The 26,401-nt window shown below is 43.5% G+C and overlaps 1 protein-coding gene across 1 annotated transcript in view; it reads left to right on the top strand.

The window, feature by feature from the left end:
• The window catches only part of TMEM108 (transmembrane protein 108), a 794,620-nt gene that overhangs the window by 58,620 nt on the left and 709,599 nt on the right, over positions 1–26,401 (top strand). Inside the window, exon 2 of the mRNA XM_086940014.1 lies at positions 3,940–4,056. The gene's annotated coding sequence lies outside the window, so the exon portion shown is untranslated. The remainder of the gene's footprint in view (positions 1–3,939; positions 4,057–26,401) is intronic.

Here is a 26,401-nt window from a genome sequence, read left to right as displayed (position 1 = left end):
ATTCTTGGTTGCCAAGATTGATTTTTTGTACAAAGCCAAAAGGGAGATGTACCGATTTTTAAGATTAGGGCAATAGTCACGCCTCCAGGAACGTTCCGCGCGGTGGACGCTGAGTTTTTGGGCCTTCAGTTCCTCACTGAACCAACGGTTTGCGTCGTTTGTGCGCCTGGCGTACACCCGCCTGAGGGGGGCGACGGAATCCCACCCTGATTGGAGCCAGGAGTTAATGGAGTCGGCTTGCGCGGAGGACGACAGCCCCTTAGAGATCCGGGCTGGATGCGGAGAGAGTGGCGGACAGAGAGGCCACGTCTACATGGTTCCATGAGCGCGCCCAGGTGTATTTGGGAAGAGAGGGCTTGGGAGCTGAGGTGAGGATTAGGGAGAATGATATCAAAAAGTGGTCGGACCAGGTACAGTGGGAGATAGACAAGGAAGTTACTGTGGTTGCGGCGTGAGATGTTCAGTGTGAGTCTGATGAAGGAGTTCTGGATGGTCTGCAGTTTCTTTTGGAGTTTCTGGGTGGTGTCGGCATAGAGTGCATGGCTGTAGTCGAGTCTGCTGCTGACAAGTGCATTGGTGACTGTTGTCCTGGACTCCGTGGGGATCCACTTGAAGAGCTTATGAAGGAGGCGCAGGTTTACTATACTTAACTCCACATGCATGCACCTTCCTGCTACATTGATGTATATATTTTTTCAAGGTACCTAGATGCAGAGTTACGAATAGTAAATTAAGTCTGTACTTAGGTATATGCACTTACCTTCTCGATAGTTTGCTCTTTGATATTTCTGTCATGATATTTTGGCCCCAAGATACTTTTGTCCTGATATTCTGTCATGCATGTGATGGATGGCTGTCAACCAGTGACATAAAAACTCTCTTCCCAACCAGCAACGCACCTTTCAGGAGCAGCAGTCACCGTGAATTATAAAGTAAAAATGCCTACTAATTTCAGTTCTCCGCAACTGCATCACATCTTCTGCCATCATACCATGTCCACAGGGTTGTGAGAATCGCAACAACTCTAAACCCCAGGGTCATCAGTATAACCTTTCCTTTAATTATAGGTCCAGTTTGATGCTTGTGCTAGGTTCAGATTAACTCATAGATTTAACTCATGATCTTCGCATTCTACAAACTCTCACCGTTTCGATCTTTGCCGAGTTGAAGTAAATAACACTCTAGATGGTGGGGCCTAACAGGCTAAGGCAGTCGATCTCAAATCTGGGGAACCGGGTTCAAGTCTCGCAATGACACTCAACATCCTGTGATTCTGGGCAAGTCACTTAGGGCCAGATGTAGGTAAATCCGATTTACCGACTTTTAAATACCGAGTCATACCGATTCGGTATTTAAAAGTCGGTAAATTGGAAAGAGGCAGATGTAGGTAAAAAATTACCGAATCTGTAAGAGTCGGTATTTACAGATTCTGTAAATACCGAATCTGTATTTCCCATTGATTCCTATGGGCCTTGAAGCCCATAGGAATCAATGTGAAATACAGATTCGGTATTTACAGAATCGGTAAATACCGAATCCTGCAAGGGTACAGGGGGTGTCACTTTGACACCCTCTAGCACACCAATTCTGGACTTGTGTGCAATGTGGCACACAGACATGCCCTAAGGGCATGTCTGTGTGTCACATTGCACAGGTGTGCATGCACACCTGAATTCGGTATTTTATACCGAATTTTAAGGGCCTGTGGCACTCTTAGGAGTGCCACCTACATATGGTTTTTCCGAATCGGTAAATATACCGATTCAGTATTTTACCGATTCTGTAAATTTACCGATTTGGTAACTTTACAGAATCGGTAAAATATAGGCCCCCTACATCTGGAAACCCTAATACCGGTCGGTAACGGCCGAATTCGGCCGTTACCAACCGGTATTAGGGCTTTTACATCTGGCCCTTAATCTCCCCGTGCCTAACAAAGAAAAAAATGTGTCCTTGTGTAATGTAACTGGTGCTCATGTAAAGAACTCTGATACCTGATACCTTTGGGTCAAGTTTGCGCTATATAAAACGCTGGGAAAAAACCTCCCCAAATGTTTGTGCCAATGGTATTTAATGCCAAATGAGCCCTGCCAGGATACCTGGAAATCTTCCGGAGTGAAGTAGCATCTCAAAGTATTGGTGGACAGACCCCAGACTTGCAGGAGAAAGCGTTTGACCCAGGCCACATATCTGATTTCCTGATTTGTGCCCTAACTTCTTTCTAGCTGAAGCATCACAAAATTGAAATGCACATAGCACACATAACAGGGATGGGTGACCATTCATTGTGTGTTTCAAATAGTATCTAAGACCATGGACGTCAATTCACCAAAATGTCTGGGGGAGCGGAAGTTACTTCACTTGCCCTTTGACCTTCTCTATCACTCACACAAACACATGCTTACACATACACACGCATTCACACGTACACCCACATACACTCTGCCTCCTCATACACACAGTCATTCACACATAGACACACCCTCTTACATAAACACACTCAAAACTGCAAAACACATACATACTTGTAAATGCACTTTTTTACTTACCTCAGCTAGAAAGTCATAGTCCATCAATGTGTAGTCCATTTTCTAAATTAAATTAATAGCCTATCATGTACTATTATTTACTAGAAGTATAATTTAAAAAAATGTACAAACAACAAGGAGAGTGAAGCCCCCACCGCCGTCCATAAGGACGAGCTGCTTCTGTTCCTGGCACTGATTTTGCCACTGCTGACGCTAAGGGTGCCAAGGGCAGTGCCAGGGGTCACAAAGGGCGTGCCAGGGGTCGCAGCAGCGACCCCTAACGGCCCCTGAATGACTTCCATGTCCAAGACTCCAGCCTAAGCTCCTCTCAGCAAGGTAACAGGTTTGTGAATGAGACAATTAAACATTTAACGTTTTTGGTTTTAACTTATGTTTCTTCAAAACCATACAGCAAGGAAATTAGAGCAGCCCATGTATACCTAACTCTAGATTTCACAGCGAGGCAGCTTGGATATCATCAGTGCCAGCCAATAGGACTGCAGAGTACTGCATGACATGTTAGCAAGAGCCCTTGGATGGTACTAAAATATGAAAAGCTGAGATCACTGTGCAGAAATGTCAATACCGATCCTGTGGGCTTGTTTAAAGGTAAGGTCAGGATCACAAAGAGTTCACATAGAACTTTCTGGCCTCTGCCCAACATTCCCTGTGTGCCATGAAGGGACCGCAGGTGATGGAAATACCTGTGCTTCTTGTGTGGCTGTATCATCCTTGTGCGCATGTGCAAGAGCTGCAGACTGTGCTTCAGTGCTTAATTTGTAAACAATCAGTGCCAGGGCTCTCGTCAGGAGGCCACTGCAGCTTGCACCACACATTGCCCCTGCCAGTGCTGCCAATAATAGTAGCAACACCACTACTAACCATCACACTCCGACAAGTGTGGCAATTCAAACTATTTTAGGCATCCAAAGCCCCATAAGAATGGCTTGGGTGGCAGGTAAGAGTATTTTTTTATGTATATTGAATGAATAATTAACTGTTGTTGTAGTTATCTCTAAATTATCCAGACAGCGCCACCTTGTGGCAGACTGCCACAAGCTCCTGTGTTGACAATTAAGTGCTGGTGCCAAGCACCGGAAACAGAGGCTCAAATTAAGCACTGCTGTGCTTATATATACATAAACATTTTATGTCAAATTGTTTTGGATTGGGAAAGTGGATGTTGCTGTAAATGCCATATACAAGCACAAAGCATTGCATGTTCAGTATTTGGTAGTTCCATGAGCAGGTTTACGCTAGCGGTTATAAGCACACAACTGAGTACAATACATATGGCAGCTATTTGGTGATTGTAATGAAAGGAAGAATGAGTAACAAAGGTCAGAAATACTGAGTTATAGATAATCTGGTAAACTGCTCCAAGTAATTCAGCTCTCTTCCATGATTTCAGCTCCCGGCAGCCACAGCCAGGGATGCAAGGATACATCTAAGGAAAACAAGACCATAAACCCCAATGGACCGTGAGAGCGCTACCATGCTTGCCGGCTTCTTCGCATCCTACGCTTAGGTAAGAGCCGAGTGGGGTCGTCGGAGGGTGCTGGGGGCACCAGCGGATGATTCTGATCCTGTGTAGGCTGACTGTGCTAAATAACATTGTGCTGTGAGGTATTGTTGTACAGGAACTTTTCATACCTTGTGTAGTACTCTAATAATTTACAGTGCACATTCAATCCTTGATCTATTGCATAGCAAAGCCATGGAGGCCTGCTATTCCAGTGAATTTCTAGCTAGATGTTTTCTGCATCAGATGTGCTTCAAGAGGTGTAAGTATTAAGTGATATGAGGGCTGTGAGGAATTTGAAAACTGAATTGATGAAGAGGGAATATATGAGTAGAGTGGGTCTGGTCCTAAGGTCTGAGGGAAGGTCTTAGCAATACTGAAAAAGAGGATATTTGGGGGGGAGACAAATAAGGTGAGGAGTGGAAGATAGTTTGAGTGAAAAATCTGAGGCTTTGAGTTGTAGGAAGAGGTGCGAGAATGCATAAGGACAGCATTGCCAGACTCCTTAGAGCTGCTTGGAGCAACTCATGAGGGGGTGGTCCACGGGAAAAGGGCGCATGATGGGGAAATGTTCAAAAGCGGCAGTCGACGAAGAGAGACTCCGGCCAAGACATATTCCAGAGTAGAAAGATTTGGGGCGATCAGGGTTTTAAAAACAAATTAAGGAGCACCAAAAAATGGACTCAAATAATTCCAAATTCTCATCCTTACCTTGAATGATGATTTTGCTATTGTTAAAAATTCAAGAGGGACGATTGCCCCTAAAACTCATAGAGGGAATTTTGGCCAGAAGGTAGATTAGCAATAGAAGCGATATTAAGGACCTTATGAAACTTCCAGCCAAAGGGCAGCAAAGGACTATGTCTTTCCCTTTGGGGCTCAGTGATATTGGTCAACTAGCAGTGTTTCAGGTGATTCTCTCAAAATCTTATGTTAAAAGTTGTTAGTTACATATTGAAGTAGGTGGGTGGGAGATGGATGTTTGGATATTAACCCTGTATAATCTCATGAGGCTGAGATATGACAGTAATGTATAGTACTGATGCTGAGGTCTCTTGGTTGTGACGATGTACCGAAAAGTTGGGGAACTGCATGGGGGGAAAATACAAAACACCAGCTGACAAGTTGATGCAATGTATTGTAATATGCAATGTAAGATCCTGCAGCTGTGAATTAAGTTTTTCAACAAAAAAAAAGAAGTTGCATATTGAAGTAGATAATTGAAATAAGAATCTTGATTCCATATTTTGCCAGTGTGATGATGATGTTCAACACACAATGCTTCATTTGATCTTTTTCTGCAAATTTTAAATGCATTATTTCAAGTTGTTTCTAACCCCCATTTTAAGGAAGTGCTGTTAGGGCTTAAATCCATGCAGACCCGCTCTTAGATTCTTATTACTTTTACATAATGATGAAGTGTCTTTTAATGTGGGCACCTTTTTAAAGGTGGCCACGCGGGCACGAACTTCGATGTACTGATGAGATATGCTGCTGAAATTTGGTACTGTACGAGATATTTTATCTATCTAGCTGAGGCATTTAATGTATTGGTAAGATCAAATTGTTATGATGTAAAATGTTTTTATCATTTTCTGTTCATGAATAACGTTTATGGCTGCCACAATGCTGCCGAATAAAGTTTTGAATTGAGTTGAGATAAATGATGTTGAAGAAGTTAGGCCATGATTTAATCAAGTAAATAGAGACCAAGGGAAGAATGTGGTTTGTCATCTTCAACATTGACTAATGGTGGAAGTGAATGTTAATCAAGCTAAATTGAGGCAAACCCAATGGGACTAGGAACAGCCAACCATTGGAGCAGGCCTGCAGTTAAGGCTGTCGTGTAGGGTCAAAAAAGCCCATGTTATCTTCTGCTATGGTAATGACACTACTAAAATGGACAAAGGAAGATGGTTTGTTTATGTAAACAACAATAGCCGTGAACAGGTTGGCTAATGTGCATGAGAGAAACAGCATGTGACTTTAAAGACTCCAAATTCTGGACACAGAAGGGTGTAGGCTGGTGTGAAGTGACATCACCCACTGAGTTGTAATTCTGATATTGTCTCTAGGAATCATTCTCAGAAGCCCACTCTACTCTTAGCCGCCACAGATAAGTCTTTGGGTATTTTATGTGTAAAACAGAATTGGAACTGTTCTTGTTAGTTACTATTAATTGATATGGTGACGGCGTGGAAGTCACGTTATTTTATGCTGTATTTAGAAAGTCTAATTTCTGGCATTTAGTTGGCCTCTTGGCGCTGTAAACATTATGGTTCAAATAAGACACCTTTAACTTCATAAACATTACTTAGAAAATCAGAAAAGTTTTTATTGGAGCAGAAGGTTGGAAAAGTTGCCCCAGTGTGACCCACAAAGTTGTGGGAGGAACGTCGGTAGGGATGGAGTTCAAGAGGTTCCTCTGACAAAAAGAAGCCGAGTTGAAAACATGAAAAAAACAATTGTAGTAATCGATTCATTGGCAGCAAGTACCTTTATTTTCCGGTGGATTCAGAGATTTCTGTTATTTTCTGGGCATTTCTGTGGCTCCTTCTCTGCTGAATAAGATATTCTTGTAGTGCTCCAGAGATTAATGAACTATTTACAGAAGTAAGAATTGTATAATTGTGTAGATGGGTATTAGCCTTAGGTATATAGGTATTTTATGTATCTTTGGTGCACAAATATATACTTTTTCAACAGTAAAAGTTTGTTTGCAATATGAATATGGAAATACAATTGTGAAAGTGAAACTGTGCTGTAGAAATCCCAAGTCAGACGAAGTATGATCTTCTCTGTTACATGACACTTACATGACACATACTGTTTTACAACTTGCTGATGTCTAATGAAGCAGCACAAAGACCATGAGGGCAGATGTTTGTTCGCTGCTAGATGACCACCCAAGAAATACCAAAGATAGAAACTGGACTATCTTGAATCTCTGCAGTAGTGGCCTGTATACAGGTCTATGATCATCCCACCATTCACATGCACTTACATATGTGTGCCTGTATGTTGCAGGACTGGGTATATCTGTAAAGTGTTTTTTGCCCACATGGAAGCCTATGATCATCCCACCATTCACATGCACTTACATATGTGTGCCTGTATGTTGCAGGACTGGGTATATCTGTAAAGTGTTTTTTGCCCGCATGGAAGCCTATGATCATCCCACCATTCACATGCACTTACATATGTGTGCCTGTATGTTGCAGAACTGGATATATCTGTAAAGTGTTTTGTGCCCGCATGGAAGCCTATGATTATCCAACCATTCACATTCACTTACATACGTGTGCCTGTATGTTGCAGGACTGGGTACATCTGTAAAGTGTTTTGTGCCCGCATGGAAGCCTATGATCATCCCACCATTCACATGCACTTACATATGTGTGCCTGTATGTTGCAGGACTGGGTACATCTGTAAAGTGTTTTGTGCCCGCATGGAAGCCTATGATCATCCCACCATTCACATGCACTTACATATGTGTGCCTGTATGTTGCAGGACTGGGTATATCTGTAAAGTGTTTTTTGCCCGCATGGAAGCCTTTGATCATCCCACCATTCACATGCACTTACATATGTGTGCCTGTATGTTGCAGGACTGGGTACATCTGTAAAGTGTTTTGTGCCCGCATGGAAGCCTATGATCATCCCACCATTCACATGCACTTACATATGTGTGCCTGTATGTTGCAGGACTGGGTACATCTGTAAAGTGTTTTGTGCCCGCATGGAAGCCTATGATCATCCCACCATTCACATGCACTTACATATGTGTGCCTGTATGTTGCAGGACTGGGTACATCTGTAAAGTGTTTTGTGCCCGCATGGAAGCCTATGATCATCCCACCATTCACATGCACTTGCATATGTGTGCCTGTATGTTGCAGGACTGGGTATATCTGTAAAGTGTTTTTGCCCGCATGGAAGCCTATGATCATCCCACCATTCACATGCACTTACATATGTGTGCCTGTATGTTGTAGGACTGGGTATATCTGTAAAGTGTTTTGTGCCCGCATGGAAGCCTATGATCATCCCACCATTCGCATGCACTTACATATGTGTGCCTGTATGTTGCAGGACTGGGTACATCTGTAAAGTGTTTTGTGCCCGCATGGAAGCCTATGATCATCCCACCATTCACATGCACTTACATATGTGTGCCTGTATGTTGCAGGACTGGGTACATCTGTAAAGTGTTTTTTGCCCGCATGGAAGCCTATGATCATCCCACCATTCACATTCACTTACATATGTGTGCCTGTATGTTGCAGGACTGGGTACATCTGTAAAGTGTTTTGTGCCGCATGGAAGCCTATGATCATCCCACCATTCACATGCACTTACATATGTGTGCCTGTATGGTGCAGGACTGGGTATATCTGTAAAGTGTTTTGTGCCCGCATGGAAGCCTATGATCATCCCACCATTCACATGCACTTACATATGTGTGCCTGTATGTTGCAGGACTGGGTATATCTGTAAAGTGTTTTGTGCCCGCATGGAAGCCTATGATCATCCCACCATTCACATGCACTTACATACCTGTATGTTGCAGTACTGTGTACATCAGTAAAGTGTTTTGTGCCCGCATGGAAGCCTATGATCATCCCACCATTCACATTCACTTACATACGTGTGCCTGTATGTTGCAGGACTGGGTACATCTGTAAAGTGTTTTGTGCCCGCATGGAAGCCTATGATCATCCCACCATTCACATGCACTTACATGCCTGTATGTTGCAGTACTGTGTACATCAGTAAAGTGTTTTGTGCCCGCATGGAAGCCTATGATCATCCCACCATTCACATTCACTTACATACGTGTGCCTGTATGTTGCAGGACTGGGTACATCTGTAAAGTGTTTTGTGCCCGCATGGAAGCCTATGATCATCCCACCATTCACATGCACTTACATATGTGTGCCTGTATGTTGCAGGACTGGGTATATCTGTGAAGTTTTTTGGTGCCTGCATGGAAGCCTATGATCATCCCACCATTCACATGCACTTACATATGTGTGCCTGTATGTTGCAGGACTGGGTACATCTGTAAAGTGTTTTGTGCCCGTATGGAAGCCTATGATGATCCCACCATTCACATGCACTTACATATGTGTGCCTGTATGTTGCAGGACTGGGCACATCTGTAAAGTGTTTTGTGCCCGCATGGAAGCCTATGATCATCCCACCATTCACATGCACTTACATATGTGTGCCTGTATGTTGCAGGACTGGGTATATCTGTGAAGTGTTTTGTGCCCACATGGAAGCCTATGATTATACCACCATTCACATGCACTTACATATGTGTGCCTGTATGTTGCAGGACTGGGTACATCTGTAAAGTGTTTTGTGCCCGCATGGAAGCCTATGATTATCCCACCATTCACATGCACTTACATATGTGTGCCTGTATGTTGCAGGACTGGTTATATCTGTAAAGTGTTTTGGGCCCGCATGGAAGCCTATGATCATCCCACCATTCACATGCACTTACATATGTGTGCCTGTATGTTGCAGGACTGGGTATATCTGTAAAGTGTTGGAAGCCTGTCCCCTCAAAACTGGGTTGGGCTGGGGTAGGGGGGGGGGAGTGACCCGCTTTGAGGAGTATGCAGTGCCTAGCTGCCCCTTTACTCTAGGAAACAACTGCTCCTCAACAAACTCACCTTAAACAGATACTAAACTCTGAAACCTTTAGCTAATGATTTGATTTGCATTGACATAAACGTATGCAAATTAGCTCTTTCAGCTGCACCAAATGCGTCAATAGCCCGGGGCAAGGATTTTCAGAGCCCCGTGCAAAAAGATGTTTTGCTATTTTTGTGGTTCCTATTTCCTCCAGAAGCAAGGCCATTTCTGTTTCAGTCTACTGCCCCCTTGTGGCCATCAATATATATTGACTCTATGCCTGTGTGCCTGCCACCAAGGGTTAAATTCCATAAGGTGAACTAGTCAGTGAAAATCCTCTGCTATTTACAAATTTGCTGCGAGAATGTGACATAGTTCTGTTTTGAATATTTGGTGGTAACTTGCATTGATTAAGCATGAGTGAAGCTTTTTTAATTAATTACATTTTTGAAGCACAGCTTTCATCTCACAGGTATCATGGTGCTAGGTCAACCTTGCGGGGTCAACAACAGAGACATTTTCCTTCCTCTTTATGATACATCTTTAAGTCCTTTTTCCTGATATAGAGCTGACTATCTAGGCAATAGCCAGGGTTTCAGATCTTTCCTGAATTGCACAAGACTCTTATTAGCAGCTTATTCCACAGCTGAGCTGCCCTCACTGAGCGCATAGGATCCGCATTGGAATGTAGTGTTTTATTTTTTTTTGTAGCAGTTTAGGTCCTGTTTCTTTTATTGCTTTATAAACCATACATAATGATATAAAAGTGATCCTTTCTTTTACTGGGAGCCAGTGCAGTTCCCTATGGGTGGCCGAGGATGGGGCGTATCTGGGTTTTTCCAGTGCAAATTTTGCCGCGGCAGTTTGCACCCTATATTATCTTTTTGTTAGATAATTTGGCGCTCTGAGTAGCAGCGCATTATAATAATCGATTCCGCTGAGAATGGTATTCTGAACCTCTAGCTCTGATTTTCCTGAGGCTCCGGAGTAAACTCAAAACATGTGGCTGCTATTGGGCGTACTTGATGTTGTCGGAAGGAGAGTTTACAGATCACCGTGATTGCAACCTTATTGTGGGGCTCCTTCCTGTACTTATTTCGAGATATCACACTTTTACATTAGAAAACATTGAGATTTATCCTTCCACTATACATAGATCATCGTGATTGAACCCTTATCGAGGGGCTCCTTTTTTGTATTATTCTCATGACACTTCGAGTTGATATTAAAGAACTCTTGGATTGTTCCATCTTTTATACATAGCCCTGATGAAGTTCCATTGTAAGGAATGAAACATGTTGACTGATGCCTATTCCTTTTATATGAAGAATAAAGAAACTTAAGGACTCTGACTTCTTTTCCAGGTGCACCTTCCACATCCTCAACAACACGTAGCTGCTGTTTTGTTGACATGTGTCTCCATGAAGAACTTGTCCTCAACATATACTCCTAGAATATACACTGACAGTGATGTCTCTAAATTGTCCGTGTTTGTCCAAGGCCAGGAATTGTTCGGGAGTGTATAAGGATCTTTAGAGAATGAGCAACATAAAAATTCTATGTTCTCTCCTGTGAAGTATCATGAATTGTTGTTCAACTAACTTGCCATCTCCCATAGACATATATGGAATCCTTCCAATGAAGTGTGCCTATTGTTGTCTAATGAAAGAATTAGCTGTGTGTCATCAGAATAGTTTACAAATCTAATGTTGTGGGATTTGCTGAGTGTCAGCAGTGGGTGTCGATATATCTAAAAGAGGATTGGACTCAGGGCTGAGCTCTCTCACTGCTCTTTTGTGCCTCTCCTGCCTGCAGACACCTATTGGAAACATTAGAGAGAACAGGGGACATAAATCATAATAACACCCAACAAACACCATGCCCTGATCTGTGCATCAAATTGGTCAATCAAATGGTTTTACAGTTGTTTCATTTAGTTTAAATTGATCTGGCGGTCTGATGTTATTTGAGTAGTAAATCATACTACCCGCCTGATATATGTATTGGTGCTGTCACAGGATCTAGCGACTAACTTTAATAAGATTGACATATGTACATGAGTTCTCAGATAGTGAGACTGAGGCAACATCCTGGATAATGCTTAGTCTGCTGAGACCAGCTCTGATTATGCTGTGAACACTGCTCTGCCACATCCTTGTTGCAATGAGATTAACAGAAGGATAATGTAACTATTGTTATTAGTGGAGCTTCAAGCTGTTAGCAGTAATTAAGCAATAATACGTGTAAACACTCTAATATGTATTAGAACATTGGAATGTGGTGAACTCTATTGCAGACAATGGAGTCCTCCAAGCTTCTATGGGCCGGTAAAGGCCCTTAACATTCCAATGTTTTTTTCACAAAGGCCTCTCGGAGCCCCAAGGGATTTAAATACCCTCGGGCTCCAAGAGGCCTTTGTTTTATTTGTTAGAACATTCTGCCCTCTAGTGGCAGAATGTTCTAATAGCCTTATAGCCCTTCGTAGCTTGGCTATACCGGCTATTAAGTCCCGCTCCCTTGTTAAAGGCCCTCGCCTTCAGCTCGGGCCGTTAATGCTGGAGCAGGCCTTTAATAGCCGGTATAGCCGGCTACAGAGAGCTATAAGGCTATATTATTAGCTGTTGATGTGGATAGTTGATTCATATTTTACCTAATTTTAAAGTACAGCTACTTAGGAAAAACATTTAGGGCAGATCTGGAGCTTGGCAGGAGGCCTGTTGTTCCAGCATTTCAGTGAAGACTGTGGCCTCCACTCCCTTGAACATGGATGGCCGCCATACTTAGAGATCCCACCAGGCAGGCTTGGCTCTCCATGTCTTCAGCATATGCTAAAGGCACTGAAGTGTTTAATGCACTCGCTTGGCAAAGCTTTTTATTTTTCAGTAAATAAATGTACACACCAGGAGTTTGTTTATAGTATTAAAAAAAAGATAGTGGCCTTGACGCATTGTACGTTGTTTCCACCATGGGTGGGTAATTTCTCTTGTTTCCTGTATGGAGACGTCAGGCTTTTCCAGGTGGACCAAAACAGGAAAAGTATACCCCAGAATGTCTCCCCTAATCAGTGCTTAATTTTTTTAAATATAAGTAGCTGGGCACAAGGTATTCTACGGCAAATGGCAGCACTCACAACTCCTGCCACTGCTGCCGAATGCCAGTGCCAGCCTTACCTACTAAGGGCCATATGTATCAAGCCAAATTCCTATCGCAAACGAATTTTAGCGTTTGCGATCGCAATTTAGGAGTGTGCAATGTATCACACAAAAACCCACTCACAAAATAAGGAATTGCAAAATTTGTGATTCCCTATTTTGCAATTGCATTTAAGGAATCGCAAACTGCGATTCCTTAAATGCAATGTAGGAAGCACACAGGCTGTGCGATTTTGGCTTAAGGAATCACAAATTACCACCAACTTCAAGTTGGTGGTAATTTGCAATTTCTTTGAAAAATGCACTTTTTTGCACTTTTCAAAGTGCCATGTGGCGCACATACATGCCCTTAGAGTATATATGTACACCACATCTGCACCCATGTATATTTTAGGGGTGCAACAGGGTGTCCTTTTGACACCCTTGCATCCTTGACATTGCATTTGCTATTTGCGAGTACCTAATGGGTACTCGCAAATTGCGAATGTCTCCCCATAGGCCCATATGAATGAATGGGGAGGTATTCCTTAGTTGCAAATAGCACTTTGAGATTCACAATTAAGGAATATGTAGGATTCGCAAAAGTTTTTGTCAAATCCTACATACATCACGTTTTACTAATCTCAAATAGCGATTTGCAAAAAATCGCTATTTGAGAATGGCAAAACTCCATTTTGATACATATGGCCCTAAGACACTTAAAAAGGTGTGGCATTTTGGACTATTACAGGTCACACCGAGCTGTTGGTACGGTGCTGAAGTGCTAGTTTTACCACTTTTTAGAAGCTGGAATTGCTAAATATAGAACATGTTCTGCTCAAAAATAGGCTTAAAGAGGCACCATATCGCGTACTCTCTTAAACAAGTGCCGGTGCTGAGCACATGCAAACTCCGGCACAATATAAGCAATAGCCCTTTATGGGCTGACAGTTAAAGATGTCCACCTGTGGAGTCATCTGGAAGTTCACAGACATATGCTCAGGTATACCTGGAATGCACAACTCATTGAATAATCTAGAGACTATTTTTACTGACTAACCAAGAACATCAAAGTAGCAGAACACTTGAAAGTTAATATTTAAAAGTCAAAATGCACTTTAGAAATACATACAATGAATGCACAAATATGGTGAACATACTGCTTTAAAGACATATTGAAATAGCCGCAGCATCAATCCATATGCGCACATGAACAGAGGAAGAAGGGCTAAAACAACATCCAATTAAAAAGACAGTGCTAACCCTTTACATGCTTGGGATTGCCATAAAATAGTGAATACTACAAGCGGTAAAGAAACTACGACCAACTGCATGTTTTATAAACCACCCATAGTAAGAGACACACTTTCAGGGCTTTATGCAAGAGCTATTAATATGCTAGAGAAATATAAAGACAGGAGTTTGTGGGATATTGCTCAAAATTTGGTAGATGCCCTCTTCACCCAATTTGGAGTGCGCACACTATGAATAAGGGGGCATTGTATGCTCTAAAAGGACAGGCCGGACATCTGCCGATGTTTCGCAAATTCCCTGTACCCACCAAACTTTGAATATTCCTCAACATTTTGCAACAATTGGATCCTCCTCTTAAGAGCGCTGATTCACAGAACTAACTTAAGGCAAAATCCCAAACGTACTACTTTTGGTATTCACAGAAGTTAGGATTTTGTCTTAAGACAAACTTAAGACAGACTTAAGACAGAATCCTAACTTAAGTCTGTCTTAAGTCTGTCTTAAGTCTGTCTTAAGTCTGTCTTAAGTCTGTCTTAAGACAAAATCCTAACTTCTGTGAATACCAAAAGTAGTAAGTTTAGGATGTTGTCTTAAGTTAGTTTTGTGAATCGGGCCCATTGACATTAACAGAAAATTTGTATTGAGGAGAATACAATATCTGACTTCCACGGTTGTCATCTTTTTAAGCGAACACATATTTTGAGTAAATTTTCCGGTACCACGAAAGTCCCTTGCTCTAGTTTATGAGGATAACTGAGCAAGAAATTCATCTACCGCTGAAATATGAGTCTGAAGGTAGGCATTAGCACAATATAGGCATCATTGTATGATTGGCTGTAGTTATTTTACCTTTCTAATGCAAATATGACCAGCTAACATGGTAATCCTTATATTTATGAGCAAAAATGTTACTGGAACTATTGTCTTTTTTTGTGTTTAGAGACATATACTGTAAATATAACAACAAAGAACACTTCTTCCCCAGCTCCTTCAATGCAAGAAGTTACCAAGCCTCCCTGACTTCCTACTGTTTGTTTCTACATAATTATGTTCAATTTGCCACTCCCTATTACACCCTTTCAATTGTATTTTTGTATGTACTACTATTTGCAATATTTATGAACTTTTGAGTGTATTCATATAATCTCCTAAGTAATATTATTATTACCTTGAAGACTTTTGTATATCTATAGAACCCTTAAGTATCCTTTTCTGTTTACTATGCATCGGTATATGATTGTCTGTACCAAGTATTGTTTTTTGTGACCACTTTAATTTTTCAATAAACCTTTACTTGAACAAAAAAAAGAGACATATACTGTAGAATGTGTTATGCAAGGCATGCTAAATCCCTCAAGCCCACTGCTGAACATTTAAAGAGGAGGATACCTAAACCGCGAGTTAGGAATCCTTGCAGTTTTGTCTGACTGTCCGCGAGCACGCCGCGGTCACGGTGGCATTGGACGGCCATTAGCGTCTCATCTTTGGTATCCGATGGGAATGGTCCATGGCGATGCCTTTCTCAATCATAGTCATATCTTTTGATGCTGTGACACCGCCAATGTGCAGAAAAGCCTTGAGGTGTCATTTTTGGGAGTGGGATAGACTGTAGAGTCCGTGAGAAGCGATGCGTCACACTCTACTGTATTCAGCGTGAATGACTGTGGCTTAACGGGTTCTTGATGCATCGTGTTCCAAGAATGATTGGTGATGTTGAATGAAGAACCATGCATCAACTGTGCCCTTGTCAAAGGTCAACCTGGCTGCTCTACTGAATGTGCTTCTTTATGGCAAGCGCTTGTGCCGGTGGCCAGGTACTGCGAACAAACCAGGAAAGTGACAGCTGAAATTACCAGGAAGGTGCTCTACATGCTGTTGTGTTCGGAATAAGTGCTCTTTTGTGCATTCCTTCTGCGTCTCCAGTGCTACACAAATGACCTTTGATTTGAATATGATGCAGACATGTCCTTAGTAGGCCTTGGAGGGGAGGAGAAGGGCCCATTCCTGAGTTTAGTGGTATTCAAGTGAGAAAATGTTTAATGCAATGTATATCAGTGGAACTCTTTCTTATACTCCTGAAACTCAGGAATGGATCAGGCCTCCCTTAGCCTTATTGGGGCCATCCCTGACCAACATTGCATAGTAGTATTGCCACAGCTAACCTTCAGTGACTACTGATTAGACCAAGTACCAGTCAGAGCCAAGAGAGCGGGTCTCCACCCACCTTGTTATTCGCCCAAATTGTATCATCAGTCCTAAATCCCACCAGGTCCAGTCTCACTCAATTGGCTAAATCTCTAGAGTTTCATACCACAAAATCTGTGAATGATATGCATTATTGGGCTAAACCTATGAGCAACAAGTCAACAAGGTGCACCTGCAATATTTTCCTTCTACCAAAAAAAGGGCCAACTTACATCCAACAAAAATCTCAAAATACACCGATTTTCATTTTTTGTGCCTGACATGCCTGTGAAAGCCTTGAAACAGGGCCCTCCTGTCAAACTCCAAGTCATATGAACATCTTTGGATTTAAGCACTCTAGAAATAGCCATGAAATCAGATGCTGCCACGTAGGTCGGTCTTCCATTGATGTGTGTCGCTGACTGATAGCGCTCTCATTGGAAACTGTAGACCTCTGAGGCGAAAGCCGGAGGTGTTGTGACTCGCTTTTTTTAAAACTGTTTAATCTGTGTTTGAATCATTTTTTAAAACTTCTGCATCTTACCCAGAGCTCTTCTCTGTGTTCACCGCCTAGCAAGCTCCCCACAAACAGCGGATCTAGCGCTACTCCGTGGAGAAAGATCACACGGCCGCCATCGCTGCTAAACGCGAGGCCACGCCCACCCGTTAGGCCACGCCCACCCCCTTGCCTATGAATAGCGCTGACTGATAGCGCTCTCATTGGAAACTGTAGACCTCTGAGGCGGAAGCCGGAGGTGTTGTGACTCGCTTTTTTAAAAACTGTTTAATCTGTGTTTGAATCATTTTTTTAAACTTCTGCATCTTACCCAAAGCTCTTCTCTGTGTTCACCGCCTAGCAAGCTCCCCACAAACAGCGGGTCTAGCGCTGCTCCGTGGAGAAAGATCATACGGCCGCCATCGCTGCTAAACGCGAGGCCACGCCCACCCGTTAGGCCACGCCCACCTCCTTGCCTATGAATGCGCTGACTGATAGCGCTCTCATTGGAAACTGTAGACCTCCGAGGCGGAAGCCAGAGGTGTTGTGACTCGCTTTTTTAAAAACTGTTTAATCTGTGTTTGAATCATTTTTTAAAACTTCTGCATCTTACCCAGAGCTCTTCTCTGTGTTCACCGCCTAGCAAGCTCCCCACAAACAGCGGGTCTAGCGCTGCTCCGTGGAGAAAGATCACACGGCCGCCATCGCTGCTAAACGCGAGGCCACGCCCACCCGTTAGGCCACGCCCACCCCCTCTCTCCCTAAATGTGCTTCCCACGCAAGCGCAGCGAACGAGCGCAGCGGGAGCGCCGTTTGCGCGCCGAAGACGCGCCCAAGGCAAGCCCATCTGTGCCCGTCCGCGCCTGGCCCGTGCCTAGGGCCAGGCCCCCTGCCTGTCCGGATGTCTCTGGTCGCACGTGCTGGACCAGATCCCAGTTTCTCCTTCTAAAGCCCACTACCTGTCCTTCCACCACACGCTGTAGTCCCGATCACTTGGAGGATGCCTCTTACAACTGCCCTCAATGTAAGTTTACGCTCCCGCCTTGGAGCCTTCGCCCCGCTCCCTGCCTCAGCCTGCCGAAACGCCTGTCCCACCCCCTGAAGCTGAAAGCAGGTCTGATTAACTGCCATTCACTGCCCCGCCACGCCAACGAGATATGGACGTCAATAATCTCCGACGCCTGGGATATCCTGTTCCTCACCGAGTCTTGGCTCACAGATACCTCCACTCCTGATATCCATCTTGCCACCCCTCCGGGTTACCTCTTAAAGGGCATCAATCGTGAAGGGGGCAAATCAGGAGGTGGTCTTGCCATCATCCTAAACTCCCACCTCAATTTGTCCATCACCAAATTAACGAACATCGGGATGATTGAAGCTTTGCACTTCACTATCTCGGATACCGCGGCAGTAGTATTGGCAGGCACACTAGTCTACAACCCTCCTACTGCCTCAACTCCCTCTTTAACGGCACTCACCCACCTGCTGGCGGATCTCTCCCTCAAACACCAACATTTTTTGGTGCTAGGAGATTTCAACCTGCACGTGGACAATTCTCTCTGCTCGAAAGCTAACAACCTGCTAGAAACAATGCAGAGCCTGAACTTACTTCAGTTAGTCAAGTGCCCTACACACACAGCTGGGCATACCCTGGATCTAATCTTTGCTAATTTCTCTAATATCACAGTCTTTCCTTCCCTCCCGCTCACCTGGTCTGATCATCATCTTGTTCCTTTTAACCTAGAGCTAAGTTCGAGACCCGCCCCAACTGTCCTCAGGAAAGAGCTAGGGAGAAAATGGCACAAAGTCACCTGTGCTACCTTAGACCCCTTATTTAACTTTCAGCCAGACCCTCTATCCAGTGACATTGATGGAAATGTCTCTAGACTCAATTCTGCACTGCTCGTTGCCATCAACTCCATCGCCCCCCTCAAACCCATCTCCTCTGCCAGGACCCGTCCCTCTGCCCCCTGGTTCTCTACTGCCCTCCGTGAGGAAAAAAGCCGATGCAAACTACTTGAACGCAAGTGGCGGCAGAACTACGACCCTGAATCCAAAGCTATTTACAAAACCGCTCTGAAAAAATGTCTTAAACAACAAAAAAAACACCATGAGAGACTACTTCTCATTACAAATCTCCAACGCTAAGAATTCCTCAAAAACCCTCTTTAATATTGTCAAAGAATTTGTAAACCCCCCCGCCAGGGCCACACAGAACCCCTCCAGCCAGGCACTATGCGATGGACTCTCGGACTACTTCCTTGAAAAAATTGAAAAAATCTGTACCTCATTCCCTGAAGTACCCCCCCTGACCCCCCATGTGATGGCCCCGGAATCCGCCTCCTTGCAGTCTTATAACGAGCTGTCTCTTGAGACCGCACTTAGGCTATTCACCCAATGCAGATCTGGTTCCCCTTCTGACCCAATTCCTGCCAAGACCATGGGTGACCAAGCCCCCTCACTGGCCAACTCCTTTCTTTCTATCTGGAATGCCTCCCTCCATCATGGCATCTTCCCAACTATGTGGAAGGAAGCTCTACTGGTCCCCATTCTGAAAAAACCTGACGCCGATCCTACTAAATTTTCCAATTATCGCCCCATCTCCCTCCTCCCCAAACCTGCAAAAATTTTGGAAAAGGCCGTGCAGCTGCAACTAACAGAGTATCTGGAAGATAACTCCCTGCTGCACGACTCCCAATCCAGATTCAGAACAGGTTTCAGCACCGAGACTGCTCTTCTGGAAGTGGCTGAAACTATCCGTGAATGCGTGGATAGGGGCGAGGAGGCCATGCTGGTCCTCCTCGACCTATCTGCCGCTTTTGATACGGTCTCTCACAAAATCCTACTAAACCGTCTAAAGCAGGTCGGAATCGGTGGCTCCGCTCTCGCCTGGATTGAATCCTTCCTCACTGGCAGAACTCAGAAGGTGGTGCTTAGGCCTTTCAAATCAGAGGGTAAACCCCTGCTGTGTGGTGTTCCGCAGGGCTCTGCCCTGAGCCCTCTGTTTTTTAACGTTTACCTCGCACCCTTGGCCCCAGTGGTGGAGTCTTGTGGAGTCAGAGTGGTCTCTTACGCTGATGATACCCAGCTGATATTTCCCTTTAGAGACCACTCAGACTACACCTTTGCCAGCTTCCGCCAATGTCTGAACAACATCTGTGACTGGATGACCAACAATCACTTAAGACTGAATGCTAACAAGACAGAAGTCCTGTTTTTTAACCAGAAAACACCCATTTCCCCCAGCCTGTGGTGGCCCACAGCACTCGACCCTGCGCCCACCCCTGTCCTATCAGCAAGTAACTTGGGCTTTCAGTTCGACAACTCACTCTCTTGCAAAGCACAAGTCAACAAGGTCACCTCTGCCTGCTTCGCGAAGCTGCGCATGATTAAGAAGATCTTTCCTTACCTTCCCTTGGACACCCACCGAACAATCACTCAGGCCCTCATCACTTCTCACCTCGACTACGCCAACAGCTTATATGTCGGTGCTCCTCAATATCTGATCGATTGGCTTCAGATCGTTCAGAATGCGGCAGCCAGACTGATCGGAAATATCCCCTACCGTCAGTCGGTTGCCGCCTATCGCAAAGAGCTACACTGGCTTCCCATTACAAGCCGCATTCAATTTAAGATCCTCACCCTCGCCTTTCGAGCTATCAGCGGCCTTGGACGTAGCTACCTGAAAAAGCGAGTGTCAATTTCTCAACCTGTCAGATCATTGAGATCTAACAACTTACGCCTCTTGATTGCACCTCGCTTTCGACGTTCCAGAATGGGCGGCAGAGGATTCAGTGTAATCACTGCCAAACTATGGAACCGCCTCCCTCTCGACCTCAGGTTCTGCCCGTCGGAATCCATCTTCTGTGCTAAGTTAAAAACCTGGCTGTTCTCCAGATTATGATTCCTGTCTTGTAAGAAGCTCGTTCCACCCCTCCCTCCCTGAGGTTTTGTTTCTAGCGCCGGGACACCCCTCCGGGGGTAGCTGCGCGCTGTATAAACTACTTAAATAAATAATAAATAAACATACTGAACAGTGATTGGCTGATAATATTGACACAGTTATTTAGTTGACATTACCAAGTATAGAACCAATTTCCTGACCTAATGTGGCCCCATTTAGAATCCTGCAATAATTAACGTTAGTATACATGTGTGCAGAATTCAGGTCCCTGCATATCTTTGCCTTCATATCTTATTTGTATACATGGGGTAATAGCACAGCATAAATGGATGCTTCTGTTCAGTTACCAGCAGCACTTTGCTCATCACAACGATTAATTAAAAAAATGAAGGTAAATATGCAGCAGAGGATCAGCTACATTTTTATTGCTTCTTTGTTGGTTCACATCTTTATGTCCTGTTGAAATCCAGTGTTATTAACAAGCAGTAAAGTTAAGCCTGCATTTGGGCATTACTGCGAAATTTAGCTCCATAGTAAATTAGGCCACTGGGGAAAGACAACAGAAGAGATGCAGTTGTAAATAGTGCCTTACTGTACAGGGCTGTGCATTGCAGAGCTTAATGTATAGCCTACTGTTACAACAAAGGCTCAGGCGCCTGATCTTTGGCAAAGACTAACTCCATAGCAATAACAAGCACAGTGTGGAGTTTCATTACATAATTACTGAGCTGAGGACCAATAAAGGAAGCAGAGGAAAAATATCCTTCTCTAACTCTCCTGGTGCCTTTTCATCTACAATAAATCAAACAGGGAAGAAAATCATAGCTTCTCGCGGTATAATTGAAGCCAGAAATCAATGTTTATTTTAGGGCTCGTTGTGAAACTGGATCTCATTTGTGCCCTGGGATGCAGGTGTTTTGTGCATAGATGCTGTTGGGCTTTCTTGTTTTGGAAGATGCCTCCTGCAGTGTGGGGCTAACAATGGGCCATTTGTGCGGCTATTAGCGAAGGACTCTTGCCGCCATTTTTGTTTGTACTTACAAGTTGCTATTTTTTTACTTTAGCGATTAACCAGAGTTTAATTTGTCCAGGTGGCAGACACTGGCACTCCCTTCTGGAGATGGGGCTTATTTTTCATCAGATTTTGAACCAGAACAAGAGAGAAAGACAGAATAATGAAAACAACTAATTAAGGAAAAATAGAGAAAATGTGAATAAAGAAGAAAAAACAAGGATTAAAAACAGCCTGCAAGTGAGAGATAAGGAGACAGGAAATGTGCAGTGGTGTAAGAAAGAGGCATGAAGTGGAATCAAGACTAGGGACCTTGTATTCCGCAACTGGAAAGCTATAGGCTCCTCCATTACTATTTTCGACCCCAATTTTCTTCTTCCCTTAATTTATGATCCAGTGGAGGCAGCAGAAGTTGGAAAGCATCAATCTATTTGCTACTACGTGTGATTAGCTTTCTGAATGAGGTCACTACTTGCTTGGGACATACCCAGGTGAGTTTGTCCCATGCAGCCTAAAAGGTGCCAGCAATTTGGCAAACTGAACCTGCAGGTTTATTACATCCTATATCTGAAGATTTACAAATGTAATCAATGCAAAATGGTGTTGACACTATTGTATCAGACATTCTAAGTTAAAGCGCCAATGCAGTATCCGTGACAGTGTTGTCCTCAGGAGCATATGAGGCAATGTGTCCGTGGGGAGATTCGACAGCAAATAAATCAGCACAGTCAATTAAATAAGCCTCCTTGACACCAGTAAAAGTTTAGAAATCATGAAGGTTTATTAAATAATACAGAAAGCAAAATCAATAATTAGTCAAAATCCATGGCAAATCAATATAAGGAATTAGCATAAGGCTCAATCAAATAGAGCAGAGTTTGATATAGGGTGGCCATGTTGGGCGATGTTTACTGGCCTGGCCACTGTTTTTATTAAGGAGGGCAACAACAAAAAAGCTGGCAACTCTAGCCTGACAGGAAGTCAAGTCTCAGAGTGAAATGTTTCAAGTCCAAATCAAGAGACAAACTGACAAGAGTTGGGGCAAACCGACTGACTCACCCCCAATGCTGGGGTCCTTTATACTAAAATGCAAAGAAAAAGACAGGTAGTCAGCAGAAAAATGAGTTAAAAGTAGCGTGGCTCAAGCTATCAAAATACAGCGATATGCGACAATATGAAGTAAAATACAATCATTATTAATCCTTGTTTGACCTAATGTCAACGCATGTGACAGTAGAATGACAGGCTTATGCACAAATAGGATCCCAGCAGGTACAGGCAGGAAGAACATTGAATCGCTCCAAAGGAATGGGAAACTTCTTCCGAGTTCTACCAGAACAGCATGGCAATACAGCCGTCATTAGTTCACATTTTGCTACTTGTGAGGAGCGCAGAAATGAAACACACACTCATGGCTGTGTTGAGATACAAGATGGGGTCAGGGCTATTTTGGGCCTAGTTTAATAAAGCACCGAAATATACGATTTCGTAAGGTGCAGTGCTTTCCTTTTATACACAAAATGTTCATGATGTCAAGCACACATTCTTTAATAATCAGAAATACATTCTACAATGTTTTCCAAGAATTCGCCTGGAATCCTGAAACTGTTGCAGGTGTCAAGTAGTACCCCTAAAAAGGTTTTGTGAATTATTAATAACACATTGGCAGAGCAGAAGCAGTTTCCGCATGCATAATTGAACTTATAGTGTAATTGAACAGGTGAAAATGTCTTTACATCTGTATATTTGCCCTTTTTTCCCTCCACAGGGAAAATATTGTTCCCCGTAAAGAACCCGTTCCCATTTATCTCTACCAATTTGGGGCGCGTTTTCTTCCTATTCACAACCTGAAAAGTGATGAATTCCTTTTCTAGACTAGAATACATCTTTGACTGTTTATAGGGTGACAGTGGTACATGGGAAGTTTCTGAATACCCAAAAACCGTGAAAATTCACAAATGTTCAAGGGCATCCCTGCCCTGCTACACTCCTGTCCACTCCTCCCAGCAGTAGAAGGTGTTCCCATGTACAATATTACACCACAGATACACAGGTATACAGATTTGTCAAACATTTATGAATGAGGCCATACGCTTTTGGGTGGGCGAAAGCGTTATCTCCTAGCGACTGACTGAATCCTGGCAAGGCCCCTGTTCTGTTGCAATGCGCCGAGGTCAGACGTTCAATACACAGGATAGACAAGTGCAGTGTGTCCCTGGGCAGTCCCATGTCAGCAAAGCTAGGTATGATCTGCCCCTAAGAAAAGACAGAGCTGACACCAGGTTCCCTCTGAGAGAGGAATCCAGTGGGACAAATGTTGGCTTCTGCTCAACAAATCAGTGTCTGGCCCTGCTGGCATTCCTTCTGACATATCATCTCTATCTTATGAAAAAACATTTTACAGAAGCATTCTAATTGATTGAATACCTACAGGATTCTTCATTTCCTATTCCATTATTATTTCTGAATAATTAATTCCATATCCTTGCTGGGCCACACCTTCCCCTACCTTCTCTTTGGCCATTGCTGTTATCTATCACCCACCAATAAAATCAAGGACCACCTCCCACTCAGATATTTTATATTTAGCCCAACATATATCAAGACTATCCAACCAGGCCATACTTTGGGTGACATGAACATATAAGCTGATATTAAAAAAAAACATTTGAACAAAGGAGGGACTAGAGAAGGACAATGTTTAACGGGGTCCAGTGTACAAGTCCACTAACTAGTAACACAAAAAGGGTACAAAGTTCCCCGGGAAGAGTGACAGAGAAGGAGTGGGTGCACTAGAAAGAAGGGGGAATCCCCTTGTTGGAACTAAAACCCCCACACTCACACTCCCTCTGTCACTATTAAAAAAAAACACCCTGAAATTTGCCCCAGAATATCGATGGGAAAAAATGTCACAAAAAAACTAAACGGGCAAGTCAGTCTGGATTTTCGATACCTAACTCCACATATATGTACTTACGCGATGCCCATATCTTCCCTATGCCCTGGTACACATTCTTCTAACCGGTCCCTCTGCATTGTTGCTTCTCCGGGGAAGTCTCACTCCTTTGATGCTTCCCTTGTCTCGCCTATGTCTGGGCTCCAGTGACAATGCAGCCTCCGCATCATTCCTGCTGACTTCTTGCATTCCCAGACATCCCTATTCCTTTTGCATCTCCCACCAGCGGAGGCAGTCAGGGCAGATCAGATGTGACAGAACCTATTGTCAGCATCTGCCACCTTCCTCGCTCGCTCGTGCCGCTCCCGGTAACCCTTCACCAGCGCTTAATTTGTAAAATAATAAGTGCCAGCTCCCCGACCAGGATGTCACTGCAGCTTGCACCACCCATTGCCCCGTCATCGCTGCCAATGGCGGTACCAACACAACTACTACCCATCTCTCTCGCCTGCAAGTGCGACAGTTCAGAATATTCCAGGCCCCCAAAGCTAAAGGAATGTCTGGGGAGGAAGGTATTAGTATGTTTTAATGTATATTGTATTCCTAAACAACGGTTGTTCTGCTCATCTCTGAATTAGATGAGAAGCCACTATGTGGCAGACTGTCAGAAGTGTGGTGATGACAATTAAGTGTTGATGCAGAGCTCAATAAACCAATGAAGTGCCAGTGCTAAGCATCGGAAACCACCGGCTCCAATTATGCACTGCAGCCTTCACATTTATCTACCTGTAGGGAGAGAAAGCAACCAGCATGGAGGTGAATTAGGAGTAAGTAGTTGCTACCACTTCCTGCCTCTCTTTTGTCTACCCCAGACCACAACTTTCTACTGTTTTCACTCCTTGTTGTTCCTGTGGTCTTTATGCTTACCTGTTCATAGGAAACTGCTTAGTAGCTAAGGATGGGGCAAAGGGTCAAACTGTACACTAGTGTAATATGCGTTATTTTGTCTTACCTTTGTTATGATATTATGCCATGTCACATAATTACTTGCACTATGCAGCAAAATGTTACCAGGAGCATTCGGGAGCAATGTGAACAACCAGGATACAAGCGTTTTTTCATTTCTTTTTTAACCTAAATATTGTTTGAAGGACACATTTTGCACTATGATACAGCACTAAATAGCTAATTTTCATTTAGAATTACATTCAATTTTGCTCAATTTTCCCCAAATTTACACAAAAGCAAATTATGCAAATGTTGCACTCCTCTTTGATGTAACTAGGTTCAAAGGGTGCGTTAAGTTATGCTACCCTGGGCATTTTTGTGAATTGATTGCCATGCTAACTATTGTAGAAGAGAGGTCCCCACCTTCATCATCTTGCAAACCCTTCGATTCTCTATCATTCCACTATCAATTATAAATCCAAATAACAAACTCACACGTCCACCGCTCAAATTAATTACATATTTCCCTATACTAGTTCACCACTAATCCTCTTTGGGATCCGGAGTAGTGTGCTACTCACCACAAAAGTGCTTCTACGCCTCATCAGGGGTAGTAAGCGCTATATAAATGCATTAACAATTACAATACCAATCTCTCTTTCTCAAGAACACAACAATAAATGTTATCCTTGTAAGTCACCACTCCCGGCCTCTTATATCGGAGCTTACTTCTGTCTCAATTACATTAAGGTGCAAATCGAATCCAATCTTTCCAGCTGCAAGGCCTCAGTAGGGACTGAGAGCTCGAGTCACCTCTTCATGTGTTCTCCTTGGGAAGTGTTTGAAAATACATTTCCAAGAAACAGTCGAAACGCGTCG

This window comes from Lissotriton vulgaris, chromosome 10 (assembly GCF_964263255.1).
Source record: "Lissotriton vulgaris chromosome 10, aLisVul1.2, whole genome shotgun sequence".
Lineage (NCBI taxonomy): Eukaryota > Metazoa > Chordata > Amphibia > Caudata > Salamandridae > Lissotriton > Lissotriton vulgaris.
The sequence above is the reverse complement of the archived record's forward strand: the minus strand, read 5'-3'. Positions and strand labels throughout refer to the sequence as shown.